This window comes from Biomphalaria glabrata, chromosome 11 (genome assembly GCF_947242115.1).
Source record: "Biomphalaria glabrata chromosome 11, xgBioGlab47.1, whole genome shotgun sequence".
Lineage (NCBI taxonomy): Eukaryota > Metazoa > Mollusca > Gastropoda > Planorbidae > Biomphalaria > Biomphalaria glabrata.
In genome coordinates this window covers 25797172-25813437 of record NC_074721.1, presented here as the reverse complement: position 1 = coordinate 25813437, position 16266 = coordinate 25797172, and positions in this window count along the sequence as shown.

Here is a 16266-nt window from a genome sequence, read left to right as displayed (position 1 = left end):
CCTCGACCAGGCTTCAGACGCTCAGTAAACACAACTCTGCCCGAGTCGGGTGTCCAACCAAGCCAAGTTCAAGCACACCTCGACCAGGCTTCAGGCGCTCAGTAAACACAACTCTGCCCGAGTCGGGTGTCCAACCAAGCCAAGTTCAAGCACACCTCGGCCAGGCTTCAGGCGCTCAGTAAACACAACTCTGCCCGAGTCGGGTGTCGAACCAAGCCAAGTTCAAGCACACCTCGACCAGGCTTCAGGCGCTCAGTAAACACAACTCTGCCCGAGTCGGGTGTCCAACCAAGCCAAGTTCAAGCACACCTCGGCCAGGCTTCAGGCGCTCAGTAAACACAACTCTGCCCGAGTCGGGTGTCCAACCAAGCCAAGTTCAAGCACACCTCGACCAGGCTTCAGACGCTCAGTAAACACAACTCTGCCCGAGTCGGGTGTCGAACCAAGCCAAGTTCAAGCACACCTCGACCAGGCTTCAGAAGACATGTCAACTACCCCCATTTGAGTAATGTTATCAGGTATGGAAACTAATTTGATTAATACATTTTGCTCCAATCATAACGAGCAATGTCTTTGGTCGCTAACAAGAACTCCTTGGTAATGGTGTGAGGTTTTAGAACTCAGGGAGCCACCAAAATAAGAAGATTCATAAGCTGATATGTTTTAATTATGGTACTTGCCATCTGAGTCAAGTCTGAACTTAATCAGGATTCAAAACTAAATTACTGGATGTCGTTATCGGCAAAGCTCGGACGTTTGTTCAGCCTTAATACATAAGTCAGAGAGAACATTACTATAAATGCTGCATCGGGGTCTCGGAATTCCCGCTTGAACTATTGAAGTAAAACTCTAATCGTCATTCTCTTTTCTTTCCTTAACTTTCTTTTGTTCGAAGTCCGTGTTCATGAGTTGCTCCATTATGAGTTTATTTCCATTGACTATAAAACGACGGCGAATTATTTCGTGCTTAGATCTTCACCAAAGAAATGTTTGATCCCGCAATGATGTTTCGACGCTTTGGTGGACAGTAGATTCACTTGTTGAAAAATTTATTTAATAAACAAAGGAGATGTAGTCTGCAGCATCTATTTGAATGACAATTATAAAACAAAAAAACAAAGAAGAAATAATAAAAAAAAACAGTTAACTTTTAACCAAGGTTGTTACATTCACTAAAAGTGCCCTCTGTATCCTCTGGCAGTATGTCCGCGTTTATATTTGTCTCCCCCACTATTTTTTTTCCCATTGAAGCTTGACGATCGTTTCATGATTGGTTTGGTAATACTGTACTTTGAGTAATGTCCCATTCCATAACAAATTCTCTTGTTAGAACACATTAGAAACAACAACAACAACAACATTCCGATAAAAAAATTATTACCCCCTCCCCTCCCAATTTTCCAATGGTCTTAGGCTACCCCTGGCATATGGTCATTCGACCCCCAAAGGGGTCGCGATTCACAGGTTGAGAACCCCTGGATTATTGTAATGAAAAGATAAACCCGAAGTTAATTTATTACATGATCATAAGACAAAAACAATTTAGTCTGACCTATCTATCTATCTATCTATCTATCTATCTATCTATCTATCTATCTATCTATCTATCTATCTATCTATCTATCTATCTATCTATCTATCTATCTATCTCTATCTATCTATCTATCTATCTATCTATCTGTATCTATCTATCTATCTCTCTCTCTCTCTCTATATATATATATATATATATATAGTCTATGGTCCAATCTAATTTTACTTTGACTACAATGTTTCCTGGTAATAGTCCATACTGCTGCACGCTTATCTCCTCTTGGAACAATACTTTCTTGGGCTGAAACTGGTTTGTTCCTTGTAAATGGATGCTACACCATTCAGCTTGATATGTAAATGGATGCTACACCATTTAGCTTGATATCTCTGTCTAACGACTAATATAGCACAAAAATATTTATGGAGATTTAGGATGCAGGATGTTTTACAATGAAAAGAAACGCGCATATGAAAACTCAGGGCCGCCGCGAAAACCGCCATCCCCCTTTTCATTAATTCATTAAAACTGAGCTGGACCCTGTACCAAATGCGTCCTTTGATATAAATCTTTTGTAGACCATTCCTTCTCCAGTTGTATCAGTAATCGGGCGAAACACCAGAAAATTAAATGTATTTCCACACGAGGTATACAAGAAACAGGAGAAAGAATAGTGATTAGTTCGGTATGAGACATATCTGTAGAATCCATTTGTGTGTCCGTGTGTGAAAATATTTGTGGGCTTACACAATTTCAAAGATTGTATTTTATATTTCACTCAAATTGTTAAATCGTGTTAAAAGTAATCTATTTATTTAGGTGTTCAAGAAACTATTCGTGGATCCTCTAAAAGCGAGACGTTGTCACTAATAATTCGTTCTATAACGGATCACTTGGGCTTCATTTCAAAATCATTTAATTTTGAATGCGCTGCATATTTTGCTGTTTTCTTTTCAAGAGCAATTTTAAAAAATTTTCTTTATATAATCTGCATTATAATAATGTCTTTTGACAATTACTATGACTCGAATCATTGACTCCTTTTGTACCTGTAATGTCGTCTTGATTTATGTATTCCTAAAACAACCGACATGGGACATACATTACATAATCAAGGGACTCGAAATACAAAATCCATTGACGGTGAAACTTTTTCAGCGTTCCGCAAACTTTCATAATGATAATACTTTTGTATTTGGAAGAGATGTGCATAGTCTACACAATCATCTATTTTACGCGGATTCGGAGGTGCTTACAAACACCATTAAGACAAAACGAACCAACTCAGAGCTGAATATTTTTCTTAAATTAATACAAAATAAATAATCATAAGTACATATCACTTATACAATGATTTGAAGTAAGACAGTGTTTCTAAAAAATTTCCTGGTGCGACCCCTTCCAACATTATTCATTAAATGGCTAAGTCCATTCCCTGTACTCAGAAAAATTACAGATGTCGATTGTGAAATTGACATTCATAACAAAAAGAAAATATACCATATCAACATGCTACAGAAATACAATGCTGAGACAGATGACACTACAAGCCCAGAACAAACAGAAATAGTCATGTCATGTTTAGCAGTCATACCTGAAGAAGACGAGAATAACATGTCAGATATCAATGATCTTAGAACACCAGATACACATACAAAGCAGACCTAATCCTGGCAAGATATCAAAATTGATAAACTGTCACCTCAAAAACAAGAAGAGTTAACAAACATTCTTAAAGAACATTCAGAAATATTCACAGATGTTCCAGACAAGACTTCCATTATCGAACACGAAATCATACTCAATGACAACAAGCCTCCAAAATCAAGACCTAATCCTTTACCAATACACTACAGAGATTTTCTTCAACAAGAAATTAATCAACTTCTAGAACAAGGCATCATTGAACATTCTAATTCACCATATGCTGCACCAATTGTACTCATCAAACGACAACAAGCATAAACTCCAAGAATGGTGTCGATTTCAGACAGCTAAACAAAATTACTCGCCTTGATTCCTATCCCATGCCCAACTCAGAAGATCTCATATCATAATTCTCGAGGCAAAGTTCTTTACCAAGTTAGACGTATCCAGAGGGTACTACCAATGAAAGAGGAATCCAAACCTTTTACCGCCTTTACAACAGCATTTGGACTTTTCCAGTTTAACTATATGCCATCTGGACTAGTCAATGCTAGTAGCATCACTTTCAGCAGAGCTCTCCGCAGAATACTTGGACAACGTAAAGACACAGTCTCTAACATTGATGACATTTGTATAGTCCATAAATGTTGGAAAGAACATATGAAGGAACTACATAAAGTTTTCAACATAACTACACGACAAAATCGAGAAGATCAAAACAACCAGATACTTCACAATAGAACCAGAATATTTGGACATTGTTTAGGCCATATCCAAGTTCACCAAATATTTACTGGGTGCACACTTCACTTTGCTTACCGACCATGCACCACTAGTTTTCATGAACTCAAAAAGGATGGCGAAGGACGATTGACTCGTTGGAGTTTACAGCGCATGGATTAACAGTTCGAAGTCAAGACAATCCCAAGTCACTTGAATGTCTTCTCTGACGCATTATCAAGTTGTACTTAAGTAATTTTATTTTACATGACATACAGTTGTAATTTTGATTTTACTCCATACGTCTTGCAATATTATTCCATTACTCATAAGATTGTCATGTACTATCATATTCATGTATATCACATTCATATATTATAGATCTAATGTAGCATAATTTTTTTTTTGCATGTAAATATTTACCATACGCATTTTTTAATTACATACAAAATGTTAAAGAGAGCGGGGGTATTATGTCTCGTATCTATGTCAAACATAGTATTTAATTAATAATTATTAAATAATAACTTAGTTCAAGGTTATAGTTCAAGTCTGGAAATTCCTATGACGTGGTAACATCTGTCACTCAAACCAAAGACGCGCTTGTCACGTGGTAGTAAACAGTAATTTAATTGGTTTAGCCTTTTTTTCTCCGAAACGAGAACGAGATCATAATAACGTGGGTAAACCAGTCGTAGATTGAATCTCACAGAGGAAAGACGTTTATTGTTTTTGAGTTAGAATTAATAGAGATCAGTTTTATACTTATACTAAATCTAGTAGTTATTTGAATATTTTATATTTTATATATTATATTATAAGTTTGTGTTTCCCAGTTGAGAATTAAAGTTTATGTGTTTGAATCAAAAGGATCTTCTTTATTAAATCTAACAGTTAACATTAGATCTAGGCATTATATAAAATCCCAGGCAAGTCACAGTAACTCATCTTATCAACTGACAACTTCAAGTAGAGCTCAACTCATCTTATCAGCTGACATCTTCGAGTAAGACTTAATTCATCTTACCAGCTGACTACTTCAAGTAAAATAGTCCAGTGGTATATTTCAACATACAAACCTGTGACATCTACAAGCTGACTAATCACTTCATCAGAGAACATGGGTACAATAAGTACTTGTTGAGATCAGTGTTCCAGGGAGGTTCCACAATTTTAGAACTTGCAAGCTAATACAAAGAAATGTAACAGAAAATTCTCACAACTTCGTGTCCATCTTTGTGAGCTTGTTAATTAGAGACCTAAACTTTGTTTGATCATTGGATTTCCTGTCTGACTCAAGCAACTCGTTCCATACTCGAATGAAACTGTGAAAGAATGAGTCTAATATGTATGCATGATATTTTATTTATTTATTATTTATTTACTTATTTTGTGGGGAGTCGCTTGCTAGATTTGTTTCTTAATCAAATAAATAAAATTTTACTATATTTTTAATTTACATAAATTTTGCGTCAGTTCAGGAATAAACTCGGAAGATGCATAACATATAGAACAATAAAAACAACACAAGATACAGAAATTTTGCAAACTAAAATGGATGAATTACAGAAATGAGAATCGAATTGGAGCTTATCTTTCCACCCAGAAAAAATGTCAGTTATTAAGAGTAACAGAAATAACTAAAACAAATAAATTCCACTTATCTTATTCATGGTAAACCAGTAACACAGACTAAAAAGCCCAAATACTTAGGTGTTATAATAAATGAAAAACTATCATGGAATACACATATTGATGAAGCTATTAAAAAATCAAACAAAACATTAGGTTTTATTAAAATAGATGCTGGTTTAATTATAGATTAAAGAAACTTTGTAAACAGAAGGAAAACCTACATAGAAAATTTAAAGAAACTAAGGCAAAATGAGTTTATAAAAAGAATATTAAAATTAAACACCTAACCTAAAAAGTAAGCATACAGCTGCAGAGTGAATACATAAACAATGTAATATCTAAAGATAACAACAAAAACTTATGGTCATACATTAAGTCTAAGAAAATGGAAAAAACTGGAGTAGCGCCACTAAAAGAAGATAACTTAACACGTAATGATAATGAAACTTAGCTAACATACTAAATAATATACTTTGCATTAGCCCCAGGTGACAAAGACATATTACTTAACTTGAACTAAGTAGACAACATAGAAGATATAGAAGTACAAGAAAATGGAATCCAAAAACTATTTGCAAACATTAAACCAAATAAAGAATCTGGACCTGATGGTATTCCAGCTAGATTACTCAAAGAACTAAGCAATGATCTAGCACCAATGTTCAAAATACTTTTTTCATGCATCTCTTAACCAGGGCAGAGTACCAAGGGACTGGAAAGAAGCTAATGTCACCCCCATATTTATTTATTATGCTATCTTACTAGATTTTTCCAAGGCCGTTGACAAAGTTCACCAACATAAGTTTGCTTAAAAAATTGAAATATTTTGGCATTGATGGTCCATTCTGAAAGGGAGAGAAAAACTTGAGTAATAAATGGCTCCAAATGAACACCTCTAACAGTAAACTCAGGTGTAACTCAAGGAACAGTCTTACTCTTAGGTCCACTATTATTTTTAATTTACATAAATGATTTACCAAATTGCATTAGTTCAGGAACAAAAGTCAGATTATTTGCAGATGATTGCATAATATATAGAACAATAAAAAACAACACATGATACAGAATTTTTACAAAGAGAATTAGATGAATTACAGAAATGGGAATCCAATTGGAGCATGTCTTTCCACACAGAAAAATGTCAGTTATTAAGAGTAACAAAAAAACTAAAACAAATAAATTCCACTTATCTTATTCATGGTAAACCACAGACTAAAAACGCAAAATATCTAGGTGTTATAATAAATGAAAAACTGTCATGGAATCCCCATATTGATAGAACTATTTTAAAAAATCAAACAAAGCATTAGGGTTTATTAAAAGAAATTTCTAAAAATCAAATAAGAACATAAACCTAAAATGTTATTTAACCTTGGTTAGGCCAATAATAGAATATGCATCCTCTGTTTGGGACCCCTCAACTCAAGAAAACATTAAGAAACTAGAACAGACACAAAATAGAGCAGGGAGATCCATAACAAACGAATATTCACATTTGACTAGAGTCTAGAGCAGTAGTCTTCAACCTTTTTTGACCTACCGCCCCTTTTCGTATTTTTTCTTTAAAGAAATCAGCCAGCGCCCCATCCCCCCCTCCATATAAGAAACACACTTATGAAGAAGCGTGAGAAGGCAAATTTGAACAAAATATCATATTTTTACTAATTTTTATCCTATCAATAACACTTATCCCGCATAGGAGACGACCGCATGCCAAAGGCGATTTTCTTTGGTGAGCTTAGAGAAGAACGGAGTTACAGAAGTGTCAACCGTAAGCGCTATAAAGATGCCCTCACTGGCATAGAGGAAAGTAACTGGCAGCATTCGCTGGCAGCAGATGGCCTCTGAGAGATACAGTTGGAGAGCTCTCACAAAAGCAGCGTAACAAACATTTGAGACTCAAAGAAAAGCCATTATTGAAGACAGGCGCAAAAGACGGAAAGAAAATTTAAATAGACCGCCAGCAGACAACGGCTTTGTCTGCACAAACTTAGGGAAAATATGCAGGTCGAAACTGGGTTTGCGTAGTTATGTGAAACACTGCCTTCAGTCGTATTCTTCGGAATCGAAGGCAATACCAATATTATCATTATACAAAAATTGTCAATTAATTTGCAGTGATTACACACAAAAATTAATCTCATTGTCATGACTTTCTTTCAAATCCTAACAATAGTCCCCTTTTAAATTTTGGAATATTAGGGCCTACTGTTTTCAGGTTTAATTGTAAATTTAGTTTTATTTTTAATATAAACATTATTATTGCTGAATTCACGGATAATATTACGGATAATAAAGATTATTATTATTATTATTATTAAAATGAAATTAAGCTAATGGGAACCTTGTGCCTCCTGCAGTCTGACAATATTAGAAATTTTAAGCTTTAAATTTACCAAACAAGGCGAAGGTCACCTCTAGTGGCTACATCCATTCTATTTCTTTGCTTATTTATTTTGCTTATTAGTTTGTTAGCACTAAATCTAGCTATACCATGTATGTTCAAGGAAAAGCTAAAAAAAATAAGCCCATTTTCGACCACAGTTTTGGAATTTTACTAAAACATTCAAATGCAGCCACATCTCTGTTGTGTCTCCAATTTCAACATTCTTTCTACTGAAGACATAATTTTGTAAATCTATTTTGTCTTGCAACTCTATTTGAACATCGGTAACAGATGGTTAATATATATTGTCATTTATATTTATTTTTTTTTAAATTTATTTACATCCTAGAAGCGACTCGTCATTTCTTCATAGAGCATAGTTATTTGAATTGCATAGATATCGATGTCCTTAGGCAGTAATTCATTTGTCAACAAACAAGTTATGTGAGATTGTAAAACTCGTTAAAATAGATGTAAAAGATAAAAGAAAAAATGATATAATCAATGACAGTACATTTCATTCCTTGCAGTTGGAGGTTAGTTTCATTCATTTGCGTTAGATGCCTACCATGGAGAACCAATTTTTAGCCAGCTCTAAGTCACCGCCAACAGTTGAACAAAACGAGCAATAACAAAACCCTTTCGAAATGCAGCGAACTTCAGTTTACAACAAGAGTCTAACATCTTTGTCATTATTTGTTTTACAAAGATGTTGAAAGATAAGATTATTTTCGGCATGGGTTTGTATTTTATTTAGAATTTTTTTAATAATTAGATACAAATAGAAATGAAATTGCGGTCTAAACATTTCTTAAGATGTTGCCTGTGTATCATAACTCACAAGGTGAATAGTGAAAAGCAATGTTCTTTATTCTATATTACTTATGAAGCCATTGTCTAACCTCTGATGATTCCCTATATGTCTTTATAAGCTACATAACTAGACAATTTTGAAATAAAATTTCATCACTAACAGAAAAAAAGTCTTTGTGTTTAAAATATGTTTGAAAAGAAATAATTTTAGTTTTAATCACATTTCAAACAATATCATAAGACTTTAAAAAAAAGCTATGCATTTTTCTAAGAAGCCACTAAAACATATCCTGCTTTGCCGTTTTTTTTTATATATTGTTTTAATTGTAGATTTTTATAATTGTTCATGAATATTCTTAAATTATTTTTGGATATTGCTATGGTCGTGAAGCCGACTTGGTTTCATATAACCTCATCTGAAAATGCCGTCATTCAAAGTAGAACATTGGAATACTTTTTATCTAGTGGCAATACACTAAAACTCTTAACAATATGACATTACATACCAGCGAGTTGTCGTAACAACACTTTGTCAAGGTTTTTTGTTTTAAAAAAGGTAAAATTATTCTATTTGAATGTTAGCTTTAACGTTTTTTTTTAAATTAACATTTCCATATCTGTATTAACATATGTAGATAAAAGAAACTATAATCTAAAAGGCGTATTACCTTGATTGTTAGTTTGTTTCTCAAATCAAAAACGTTTATGCGCGCAAGATCTAAGGACAATAGATACCCTACAATTACAGCAAAAGAGTAAGAATTTAAAAATAGAAAATGTCATTTTGAAATGCTGAAAGTCGTTTGGAAGTGGTTCTGAACATCTTCATTCACAGAAAAAGATTTTTAAAATAATATATGCAAGATAAGACTGGACCTGATGAGTCTGACAATGTCGTGACTGGACCTGATGAGTCTGACAATGTCGTGACTGGACCTGATGAGTCTGACAATGTCGTGACTGGACCTGATGAGTCTGACAATGTCGTGACTGGACCTGATGAGTCTGACAATGTCGTGACTGGACCTGATGAGTCTGACAATGTCGTGACTGGACCTGATGAGTCTGACAATGTCGTGACTGGACCTGATGAGTCTGACACTATTGTGACTGGACCTGATGAGTCTGACAATGTCGTGACATGAATTTATGATTGTGACTATGCTATGACTGGAAATAATTAATGTGACTAGTATATGATAAGAATTTGTGGTTGTGACTATGATAAAGATGGACCTGATATTTGTGACAATGTTTTGACTGGAACTGATGATTTTGACTATAATGAGGTGCCTAGAAAACAACGAAGTGAACGCCTCACTCTGGATAATGGAGGATCTGAAGAAGTGACCTCCTCACACTCAGTGATAATTGAAAGCTTGTTCTAGTTCTAATATTTGTCTTTCTACTTCCATTGAAACTCGTTGATTTAGGATGTAACATGTAGCAGTAGATAGCAGTATAAAATGATGGAAAATGGCAAATAAGGACGAGAAACGTGTTCTCTACAAACTGTGAATGGAAAAATAAAATGTCCGACACATTTCCAAATAGGAAAATAAAACTTTTGATGTTCTTGGTATTCATGGCCAGACATTGTAGATCATTGAGCTCATTGATTAAATGAAAGCTGATCAAGAACAGATTCACATTTCCGGTGGCCTTTTTATTTTTCTATATGAGCATTAAGTAAGATATTCTCAAACAAATAAACTTGTAGGCCAAATCCATGTCTCGTTACTGATCTGTAAATACAACAGTACCAGAGCACATGTTTAGGTCATATAGACAATACAATCGTCTAAAGCTTGTTTCAAATCTAAATATTATTTTGAAATAAAACACATGGCTTCTTTCTTCCTGCTCACTTATAGCCGGCCTTGGCCTTGTAGAGCAAATACATTTCTGAAGCTAAGAGTGCAAGAAAATCTCTGTCTGGAAAGGTTGAGGACGCTAACGGACTTTTCTTTGGCTTGGTTTGGGGGCGGGGGGGCGTCACTTGTAAAAATTTGAAAAATAGTGATTTAGTTAATGGGCACCCTCCGGACAGGGGAGGGGTCATCCCTAACCTCTGGCTAAAAGCCTTCCCCTAGGTCAAGAACCCTTAAGGCTTCTGGCTCGACTGTTTTTGGACACTGTAAAGATATGAGTCTAAAACAGAATGAAAATATGTTCAACATTGTGTTTTCTTATTTCATCTCCCCTATTAATCCTAGGGCTTACCCGTACATAGATCCAGACTTTCTTTATAGCCTACCCGTACATAGATCCAGAGTTTCTTTATAGCCTACCCGTACATAGATCCAGAGTTTCTTTATAGCCTACCCGTACATAGATCCAGACTTTCTTTATAGCCTACCCGTACATAGATCCAGACTTTCTTTATAGCCTACCCGTACATAGATCCAGACTTTCTTTATAGCCTACCCGTACATAGATCCAGACTTTCTTTATAGCCTACCCGTACATAGATCCAGACTTTCTTTATAGCCTACCCGTACATAGATCCAGACTTTCTTGAAATTATTTTGAGGCAAAATAAAAGTAGCAATGCAATGATAAAAACTACGAGCAGAAATTTCGTGGGGTGATGAACAATTTTAACGCATCTCTCTTTACAAAACTCACATCTCTACACTCAAACGTTAGGTCTGTCCTGGACAGCTGTCTCTCTTTACAAAACTCACATCTCTACACTCAAACATTAGGTCGTCCTGGACAGCTGTCTCTCTTTACAAAACTCACATCTCTACACTCAAACATTAGGTCTGTCCTGGACAGCTGTCTCTCTTTACAAAACTCACATCTCTACACTCAAACATTAGGTCTGTCCTGGACAGCTGTCTCTCTTTACAAAACTCACATCTTTATACTCAAACATTACGTCTGTCCTGGACAGCTGTCTTTCTCTACAAAACTCACATCTCTACACTCAAACATTAGGTCTGTCCTGGACAGCTGTCTCTCTTTACAAAACTCACATCTCTACACTCAAACATTAGGTCTGTCCTGGACAGCTGTCTCTCTTTACAAAACTCACATCTCTACACTCAAACATTAGGTCTGTCCTGGACAGCTGTCTCTCTTTACAAAACTCACATCTCTACACTCAAACATTAGGTCTGTCCTGGACAGCTGTCTCTCTTTACAAAACTCACATCTCTATACTCAAACATTAGGTCTGTCCTGGACAGCTGTCTCTCTCTCTCTCTCTCCCTCTCTCCAAAACTCACATCTCTACACTCTTCCGTTAGTTCTGTGATGGACAACTGTCTCTACAAAACTGACAAAGACACTAAACCAAACCTTACAATGTCAGAGGGCAACACTCTAGCCAAATGAGACACACGAGGAATTGGAGGAGACCATCTAAAAATAGATACTTGACATGTAATATTGGAGTAATACTGTGCTGTGAATAGAGATCTACTTTTTCTTTGTAGTCGTTGTAACATTGTTGTATGTGTCATGCACTATTATTATTAAGGCGTATTTCCTCAAGGATGATAATGGATTGTAAAGATATATTATTATTCTTATTATTAAATAGAAAAGGAAATTAAAAGAATCAAAGAACAAATTACATGTGAGCTAGAATGTAACCACCAGCCACTGGGCTATCAATGTGGAACATAATGTCACAGCAATTAGAACCTCACAAAGACCGACTTCTTTATTTCCCATTGAGACTGAGACACATTAGGATACTGTCATGTGACTTTTAATCTGTTCAACAAATTATGTAACATGAACTAGCAGAATAATTTTATTTAATACAATGATTCAAATGTTTCACTATGTATTAAAAAACGGCTTATCTATTTGATATATATAAAAAAAATAGTTCTCTTTCAGAAGGCCAAATGTAGCATTGATAGCATTCTAAACAATCTGGTGAACTCGGTTGTAAATAAAATAATTAGTGCATTTGTGAATGTATGTTTTTTTTAAATATAAATAACAATGAATAACAAAGTAAATCTCAGACATTGTCACGTTTGAGGTGCGAACGGAGGGCATGACCTTAAAAAGGAGGACGCAATCTTCCAGACGGTAAAATAAAATGTAAACAAGTTTAAAACTTAAAAATACTTGTAAAAAAAAGTATATGAAGTGTAGATGTTTTAATTATTTTTAATTTATGAATTTAATGAAGTTTTTAATAGATCCTAGACCAACAACAAATAATCTGTGCGATTACAATATATTTACCGATTGTATTCGTCCAGCGCAATTTTATACCATTAGTTTCTTCAATACGCTATGATCCTATCATTTATGTGGACAAGTTGGGAAAATGGGGGGGGGGGGGGTGAGAATGGGTTGTTTGGGTGAATTTACCATAATTGTTTATAAAAGCATGTTCAAAACAAAAAAAAAAAGGGGGGGGGGGGGCTCTGAACTCGAACTCGTGGTTGACGGTTCCACGGCAGATAACCACAACACTAGTGAGGTACTTTTAACTAGAGATTATTAAAGAGTTATATACTGTTTGTTTGACCTATAAAAGGGACCAATTCAGCTTATACCATCACTTCCTAAAGCACAATTTCTTTCCCTTTTTCGAGATACCAAACAAAATAGTTAATTACCTATAGCTAATTAACTAATTGTAAATTTTTAAAAATTGATTCTTGTTTTGTCACGTAAAAGAAATAAGTGCAACATTTCAGTTTGATTCAAGGAGTCGGAGAAATCACGTGGACACACCTTTTGACCAGACAGACTCAGTGGGTTGATTCAATGGTGTAGCTAGGGTATTTGATGCCCTGTGTGGGAGCTCCTCGTGATGACCTCACTCCAAAAAAAAAAACGAAACATAACAGCAAAATGTTGTCATCGTTGGTTGCAAATAATTCTTGATCATTTTAGTAATTTTTTTTTAATTTCCCTCGTATGTATACACAACCATCAGATATAAGCGAATCACGATGACGATATTCGGTACAAAACTATCAAAGCGATATGTTTTTAAAACTCTTGCTCACCTGGTTTTTATTTTTAAAAAATTGGAAATTCTAAAGAAGAAATGGTTGCAGCCTCTTTCGCTCCAGACGAAATTTGATTAATTTCGCTAGGAGCAATGTCAAGATTTATTTCAATCTAAGGATCCAAAGATTGGGATGTGACATAAATTCAAATTTATCAGCCACATCTTAAGGTGTTCCAATTTGGTGATAATTTGTTCAATGCTTAGGTTCAACAAAAAATAAATCCCCCCCCCCATAGCTCTTTCTTGTATGTTAGTACAGAATCTTTATTGATTTCGCCTGGCATCTTTTTCTTGTGTCAAATACGTAGAGCTTATGCACTAATCCCCAGGGTTGAGCATATGCTTTTAGCAAAGGTAATACTGGTTTCAGCGATGCCCTCCAGAAAAGATAGAGTATATCAGAAAATATAACTACATCGACTTCATCTAACTCTGCCAGATTAGGAGAATGGTTTGAGCAGGCAATAATTCTGCTTTAAGATTTTCTTATAGAATACGCTTTTGGACACCCTAGTGTTGACATTTCATGACAGCAGCAATATTAAAGCCTTTACCTCCATTATTTCTGAGCCAAACTCAAATAATTGCAGTGATTCCAGAAGCTGATCCTTAGTGTCGATGAAGTCGACGAAAGACTCACAAAAATTGACTCGTCATCATCCATTACCGTCCAGTTTCTAAGGTCGATCCAACTTTTTAGATGCCAGGTAGAAAGTCGAAAATAATAGTTTTGTCTTGTTTGACTTGCTGTAGGATTTATTTCCATGACCACCCATAATTACACTAAATTCTTGTGTATTTTTGTAAGTTTGGTTCGAACCCAATGCTTCCTTATGACTGGAGTCCACTAGGAGAGTAATTTCAATAACTTCAACACATTGACTACATTTTTGTTCTTTAAATTCTTCTTTCACTTTTGTCGTGATGCCCACGATGCCAGATTCTGATCTGAGAGAAAACAAATGATGCCCAGGACTCTCTTCTTGTAATCTTTCCACTTTTCTTTCTTCTTGTTTCAATAAATCTTGACCATCACTGTGAATGACGCTCTTTTCACGAAGACAAATTTCCTCCCAGCTGGCTGAATGTGAGCTCTGCTGGTCTATGTTTTCATTTATTGGTGATAACCTCCATCTATCGTTGAATCCATTTTGTTGGATTTGAAATGCTGATGTAGCTGATACACAGGCTGATACTTCATCTTGTCAAAAGAGTAGTGTGAAAGGGAAGCAAAATATGGGGGGGGGGGGGGGCTTGTAACACTTTCTGAAAACTTTTTGCCGTTTGGTATTTTCCTTAGAAGAAAGTCACGTGGAGGTGTAAAAGCGCGTTTCCTTTAGAGATGTAAACAAATCTAGTCAGGTCAGGCTAGTCTTCAGTTAATATCTAAGTTTACGCGTTTCCTTTAGAGATGTAAATAAACCTAGTCAACTCAGGGCTAAATAAATAAATAAATGTTTAATTTACATTTCAGCTAGAATAGTCTGGGTTTGTAATTTGTGTAGTTTTTACTGACAAAGTTTAAATTGTCCTTAGTTTGATGCCCCCTCATCACTTGATGCCCCGTGCGGCCCGCACCACCCGCACATGGCTAGTTACGCCACTGGGTTGATTTAAGCTTTGTAAAAATAAAAGTAATATATAAAATATCAATGCGGTTTGCCTAAGCCTCAGTCCCACTATCTACTGATGTTCAGATCTTCCAACTTTTTTTAAAAATATTTTCCTTTAGTTTTTCAATCTGTCAATGTTGGAAGTGGAACTTCAACCACAGACAGACAACGGTTATGACTGCGCTGGATGTGGCAAATTATGTGGATTACAGCTAGGGCTGCGTAGCCAAATGAAATACTGCACTACTTAATCTTCGGATTCAAAGACAAGCCTTATAGTATAAGTCTTATCTCGCGCCATTCATTCCTTACCCCCCCCCTTCTTTTCTTTTTTCTAAATTTCTCTTTGAATGTTTTCTCTCACTTTGGCTTCCTCTCTCCTTCATTCTCTCTCTCCACCTCTCTATATTTTCTTAAAGTCTTTATTTCACTCTCTTTTTTTTAGCGGCCCACGTAAGGGGAAAAGCTGCTATTAGGTTTGTGCAAAATGTCCGACTGTCCGTCTGTAACACTCAGATCTCGAAAATGAAAAATATTATTTCACTTGCGATGCGGCTACTTTTGGTTTTCTAAAAGCACACCGTTTAGTTTATAAAATTAATTATACAAGCAATTTTTTTCATAAAAATACACCAATTCTAAAACAATTACGTAAATGTAAGGGAGGCAATGTCACAATATGTTAACAAATTAAGTCGTTTGTCAGTATCACTAAGTCAAATATATTTATGTACAAGAAATGTTCACAACAAATATAAATATTAGTTAAAAGTGTTTTTTTCTGGTCAACTAGCTGCTAAAATTAAACGAAAACATTAATGTTTGTTTATAAAGGCTAAGAATGCACTTTGTATGTAAATATCACACACATTTTTAGCGGCTTACGAAAGGGAAAAGACGCTATTAGTTTTGTGTGAAATGTCTGTCC